The following is a 6,909-nucleotide window of genomic DNA, read 5'->3' on the forward strand; positions in this document are numbered from 1 at the left end:
CTGTGGCGAATTCTCCAAGAAGCTTGGAACATTCGATCTTCCAACAACCAAGAACAACTGTGTCCAGGTGTACCTAGGAGAATTGGTGCTGTTTTTAAGGCAAAGTTGGTCAAACCAAATATTGATTTATTGTAGTTTTTTGTATGTTACTGGACTTAGTATGACATTAAGTCATTTTTATTTGTATAGCGCCTTTCACAACAGCTTTACAGAAAATCATGCATTAACAGAAAATGAAACCGTAATATCTATAAAATATATTTAAAGAGTGTAGTACATCATTAGACCAAGGTGATGCAGGCCGAGATCAGTGAGGTGCTTCGCAGTTCAACTGGCCGGTAATTTCGGTGAGGTCTATCCTAAATCCAAGGTTCAGGCAATGGCATATGAAGTATCCCATGTCTTATGGTTGGAGTTGGCATCAGTTCATCCTCTGAGGTCCATTGTAATAGACTGAAGTGATGTCTGGCTGGCACCGGCTGCATTTTGTCATCATCACTCAGAGACACATAGCAGTGGAGTCCGATACCAAGAAAGAATGGAGCTGGATATGGCCGGTTCTGGTGACCTTGGGATAGGAGTCCCAAAGGATGAGACATGGAAACAAATAGAATAATATTAGCGTAGATGCCATTACATTTTTGCAGAGTTATAAATCATGATCAATGTTTCAGGTTCCGGAAGACCTAACTAAAGCAGCCTAGTTGTGTGGTGAAGAATAAATTAGGTGTATGCCTGGCTAAACAGATGAGTCTTTAGTCATTTATCATTAATTGATAAATGAAAACTATTTATAGCATTATTTTTTAAGACATCCTCGCCATGCAACATTTTTCACAAGTGCCTAAAACTGTTGTACAGTCCTGTATATATTTATGCTTTTGGCTTTATTTGGACAGGATAGAACTGTAGATAAGCATTCGGAAACAATGGGGGGAAGAGAATGGGGTTAGATGTGCATGCACACAGTTCACAAGGGAATGTCTCCGACAACCCCCATAAAAATAAATAAATAAATACATAAATAATAAAAAAATAAAAAAGAATCATAAATTAAGACACATATAGCTCTGGCTTATAAAGAGAGAGAGAGCATGGTGTACAGCTAGATCTGAACAGACCTTATGTAGGCTTAAGATAGTCTAAGAACTTTGGAAACTCTTATATAAAAGATGAACATTGCAGGACATTGGTAGGGTACAACACAAACAACCTTTTAGCCTCCCTGACCTAGATTGCCTTTGCTGCGTTGCAAGCTTGCTACAGAGTGGACGGACTTGCTTTAACAGGAATACAGGCCCAGGTAATACAATCCTCCCCCACTTAGTGTAAAAATAACTTTTTGCATTATCACAGGACCAGTGTTACCAACTCTGCAGGAAATTTTTCACACAAGAGTCTGTATGTGAGACTCAACCCACTCCACATATGGCCTCATCACACTCCGGCTGTCTGGCACATGATAATACATGATGTGGGGGGTGGGGGGGGGGGGGTGGAGTTCAAGGACTACCAGACTGAGTCACACAGTTTTAACCACAGCCTGTTAGGCAAGTACACAGATCTCACCAATCATCTCACCCCACCTCAACTGCTTCCATTCACTGCTGCTTCATAACTCACAACCATCGATCAGAAGCCCTCCTCCCTTGTTACTCGCCTTCCTGGAATATTTGTAGTCTTTATCTTCCTTACACTTATAGTGCTATCACTGTACAACAGTACTCTACTTTGCTCATACTCTTGTTGAATGTATGCTTAGTATTGTGTTTTATGTACCCTTAGTATTATAGTGTGTTCACGTCATGTCAGAATTTCTGTGCTCATACTCTTATTGTATGTATGCTTAGTATTGTGTTTTATGTACCCTTAGTATTATGGTGTGTTCACGTCATGTCAGAATTTCTGTAATAATGAGTTTCTGACTTGTAAAAAACATTTATGTTGATGCATTAAACTTCTGCAATTTAATCAGCCCAAAAAATTTAACATACAGACTCCATTCAAACTATGTTTTGTAGATGATTTCAGCCTTGTGCTATCTACAGTATTTATTGTTTTGTAAACTTTTGATTTTTAAGAAATTTAAGATAAACATTTGAAAATCTCCCTTTGATAGATTCAAAAAGTAACTAACAGTGCTGACGTCATTGGGATTTTTGCATACTAAATTCTAATTGGTCTTTTTTTTTTTTTTTTTTTGTCTGATGCATACTGAATTGTGATTGTTTTTTCTCAAACACATGACAACAGCAAAGTGGCTCTGATGCAGAATTTCATACACACACACACACACACACACACACACACACACACACACATACACAAAATTAAGCCTGTTTTTAAGATTTATGCATTTCAAATTTCTGTTAAATTGAATTGTGTAATATTTAACACAAATAAGTTATTGAAATGTAATTATTTATTATTATGTAATGTTCTTAAATATTTCTCAATTCAATTTGAAGGAAATTTGTTATGAAATTGAAATGCATACATTTAAAAAATATATATATTTATCTTGAGTGTACAGAACCAAAGCCTGAAACCAGGGGCGTAGGAACCATTATAACTAAGGGGGACATGTCCCCCTAACATTTAGAAATAATTAAATTCATTTTATTTTTTGAGAAATAATAATTACTTTTTAATATGTTTATTTTGCAAGGGAATATATTGTGGTGCAAGGGAAAAAATGTGCAGCTGTTTGACTACAACGAAGCCTTTAAGTACCAGCGGAAATCTCAACCAGCTGGTTGCTTCGGTAGTGGGCGAAACTCACTCAAACGAGATACTAACTCCCATTGGCTAGTGCTTACAGTCCACGTTTTCATTCAGCAAATCACTTTGAGTGAACACAGACAACGCGATTAATATTAATGAGCCCAACAGCCTGCCAGTAGACAGACACTGAGCTGCAACCTACCTGAGACAAGACGTGAGCAAAAGGAGAAGTCATCTTTGACTATTGTAAGTTAATGTTGTTAAACAGATGAAAACATTTTACATTTTGGTAACTTTCAGTAAGTTTTAAATCTCTGACCTCTTTATTGTTAGTGTTTTTCAATGAAATACTGAATGAGCAATAATGTCTCATGTAAAACTCCTAGCCCAAAAACTGAAGGGGATAGACATTCGGGATTTCTTTCATATGGTCGTGTGTGACAACAATAATCTAATGTCATAGTATACATCTAAACAATGATATTACTCTTTGACTTTTCCATGTTTTTTGTTTGGCTATTATTTTGAATTTAGATAAATGGTAATGGTGATGTTTGTGGCATATCTATTTTAGAAAAATAAAAAATAAAAAATAAAAATATAAAATAAAATAGATTAGTGACCAAGTCAACAGTGTAGACAGAGAGGTGACACAAGCCTCTGAAATTGTTAAGGTAAGATCATATTTGACATGGACATTAAGGATTTCTTAAATATTATTTGTTATTATTTTATTTGTTTTTATTTATGTGTTTATTTATTTGCTTTTATTATTTGGTTCTGGCTGACTGGACCACTGTTTGAGAGCAGTCATTAAATTATATGATAATTCTTTTGTTTAATATGAACATTTTCATTCATATATGATTTCTACATTTTAGTTCTAATTTTTAAAGTTATATCATAAAAAATGCTGCTGTTTCTTAAAAATTCAGTTGATATGTTTTCTTTCAAATTATATCATATTCTTAAACACATAATACATATTAAAATAAATATTTAAAACTGTCATATTGTGAAAAGAGGCTGATGACATTTAAAACACACACAGTTTTTAGATCATTCCTACGCCCCTGCCCAAAACATACATTTAACTAAAATGTTAATACTATTCATTTTTTTGCCTTTCCTTCAGGAAATGCAAATCTATTTTTCCCTATCTGTCACTCACTCGACGTTAATGTAGTGACACTAGGGGTCGCACTTGGGAGCCCCAAACACCTCAGATCTTTGAGAAAAGGCCAATGAGAATTAGCGAGTGGAATTTGCATGCCACTCCCCCAGACATACGGTTATAAAAGGAGCTGGAATGCATCCACTCATTCAGATTTTTTCTTCGGAGCCGAGCGGTTGTGTATTAGCAAGCAATTCCACTGCCGGTCCATTCACCTCTCAACGAGAAGCGTTTACTGTTGGATATACGGCACATTCCAGTGGCTTTCTCTCCATCTGCACGATCAGTGCAGAGTACACCCCTGGGCCCTGGGCGCTAAAAGAGTATATATTCTGAGCAAAGAGTATATTTTCCTCTATCAGAGCAAACACACTGACGTGAATGTCTTTTTAAAGACGTGTCTTTTTAAAGATGCCCTTCAGTCTCTGTGTAGTTTCTGGGTGCGGTCGTTACCTCTCCACCTCTGACGGCCACGATCGCTGCCTCACATGTCTGGGCTGTAATCACATTGAGGAAGCATTCGCGGATGGTTCATGTTCTCCTTGCGAAACATGACCATGCGGTCGCGGCTTTCTTTCTTCCGAGGGAAAGCCACTTCAGTCATCCCCCGCGCCGGTCCTTCTACCTACGGGTATGAGGCCGGCCCGGATGACGCTGGAGGCGATTTGGGGGCTCCAATGGGTTCGGTTCCGCCAGGTAACCCCCCGCGGACTGCTCATCCCCCAGCATGCTCATTGCTCCTGTCCAGTTCCGGGATGAGACAGACAGCTCGCCTCAGTGCCAGCCTAATGTCTCTTTCAGAGCTCACGAGATGGATGAGATATCGATCGCTGCATCAGAGAGTGCCTTGGTGATGTCGGATGCCGAGGACTCGATTGGGCTAATGCCTTTGGGTGTGCCGGCTCAGTCTGAGGCCGATGCAGAGCTGACTACCATGCTTGCCCGGGCCGCCGCGAGTATCGGGCTGAAGTGGAATCCTCCACCCAGCCCTGAGCACTCACGGCTTGACGATTGGTCCCTGGGGTCGGGGCGCCTCTCATGGCCATGCCCCCCCAAGGTCCCTTTCTTCCCAGAGGTGCACAAAGAGCTGACAAGGTCGTGGCAGACACCTTTTACTGTCCGAACCCGATCCTTCAGCTCGTCCGCTCTCACTACCCTCGACGGCGGGGCGGCCGAGGGTTATGCCGCGATTCCTCAGGTGGATAAGGCGGTTGCGGTGCACTTGTGCCCGCAAAGCACCTCCACCTGGCGGAGTCGCCCGGCACTCCCTTCCAGGGCCTGTAGGACTACGTCGTCTCTGGCGACCAAAGCCTACAGTGCCGCTGGCCAGGCCGCCTCCTCCCTGCATGCCATGGCCCTCCTGCAATCCACCAGGCCAAGGCACTGAAAGAACTGCACGAGGGTAGTTCTGACCCAGATGTGTTGCAGGAACTGCGCTCGGTGACCGACCCCGGTTCCGCGGCGTCCACTTCACGTCGGTGAAGGGCGAGAACACCGCCGTCCTGCACGCGGAAATCATGGTCCTTCTGCAGAAGGGCGCGATAGAGCCTGTCCCTCCAGCCGAGATGAAGCAAGGGTTCTACAGCCCTTACTTCATCGTTTCGAAGAAAGGCGGTGGGTTGCAGCCAATCCTGGACCTGTGAGTTCTGAACCGGACCATGCATAGACTCCCGTTCAAGATGCTGATGCAGAAGTGCATTTTGGTGTGTGTCCAGCATCAAGATTTGTTCACGGCGGTAGACCTGAAAGATGCGTACTTTCACATCTCGATTTTGCCTCGACACAGACCCTTCCTACGGTTTGCATTCGACGGCCGGGCGTATCAGTACAAGGTCCTCCCCTTCGGCCTATCCCTGTCACCTTGCGTCTTCACGAAGGTCGCAGAGGCAGCTCTTGCCCCGTTACGGGAAGTGGGCGTCCACATACTCAACTACCTCGACGACTGGCTGATCCTAGCACACCCTCGAGAGTTGCTGTATGCACACAGGGACCTGGTGCTCTCGCACCTCAGCTGTCTAGGGCTTTGGGTCAACTGGGAAAGAGCAAGCTCTCCCCGGTTCAGAGCATCTCTTTTCTCGGCATGGAGTTAGACTAGGTCTCGATGATAGCGTGCCTCACAAGCGAGCACGTGCAGTCAGTGCTGAATTGCCTGAAATCAATCAGGCGGAGGACAGCGGTTCCACTGAAACACTTTCAGAGGTTCCTAGGGCATATGGCATCCTTGGCGGCAGTCATGCCGCTCGGGCTGATGCATATGAGACCACTTCAGCACTGGCTTCAGACTCGAGCCCCGAGGTGGGCATGGCACCATGGCACACATTGTGCAGCCATCACACTGGGCTGCTGCCACTTGTTCAGCCCTTGGACAGACCTTGCGTTTCTGCGGGCAGGAGTCCCCCTACAGCAATTGTCCAGGCACATCGTGGTTACGAAAGATGCCTCCAAGTCATGCTGGGGCGCCGTGTGCAATGGGCACGCAGCCGCCAGCTCCTGGACAGGACCGCGGCTGCGTTGGCACATCAACTGCCTCGAGTTGCTGGCAGTACAGCTCGCCCTTTGGAGGCTATTGCCATTGATCTAGGGCAAGCACATGTTGGTTTGGATGGACAACACAGAGACATTAGCGTATATAAACCGCCAAGGCGGATTACGTTCTCGCTGCATGTCGCAACTCACCCGCCATCTCCTCCTCTGGAGTCAGCAGTGGCTGAGGTCGCTGAGGGCTACTCACATCCCGGGCAGCCTCAACGCCACAGCGGACACGCTGTCACGGCAGGTGACACTCAGGGAAGAGTGGAGACTCCAGCCCTAGGTGGTCCAGCTGATTTGGAGTCGATTCGGCAAAGCACAGGTAGACCTGTTTGCTTCCTGGGAATCCTCCCACTGCCTGCTCTGGTATTCCCTGATGGGAGTCCCCCTCGGGACAGACGCGCTGGCACACAGCTGACCATGGGGGCTGTGCAAATATGCGTTCCCCCAGTGAGCCTACAGGGAGGGTCAGGGAGGATGAG

This window comes from Myxocyprinus asiaticus, chromosome 32 (assembly GCF_019703515.2).
Source record: "Myxocyprinus asiaticus isolate MX2 ecotype Aquarium Trade chromosome 32, UBuf_Myxa_2, whole genome shotgun sequence".
Taxonomy (NCBI): domain Eukaryota; kingdom Metazoa; phylum Chordata; class Actinopteri; order Cypriniformes; family Catostomidae; genus Myxocyprinus; species Myxocyprinus asiaticus.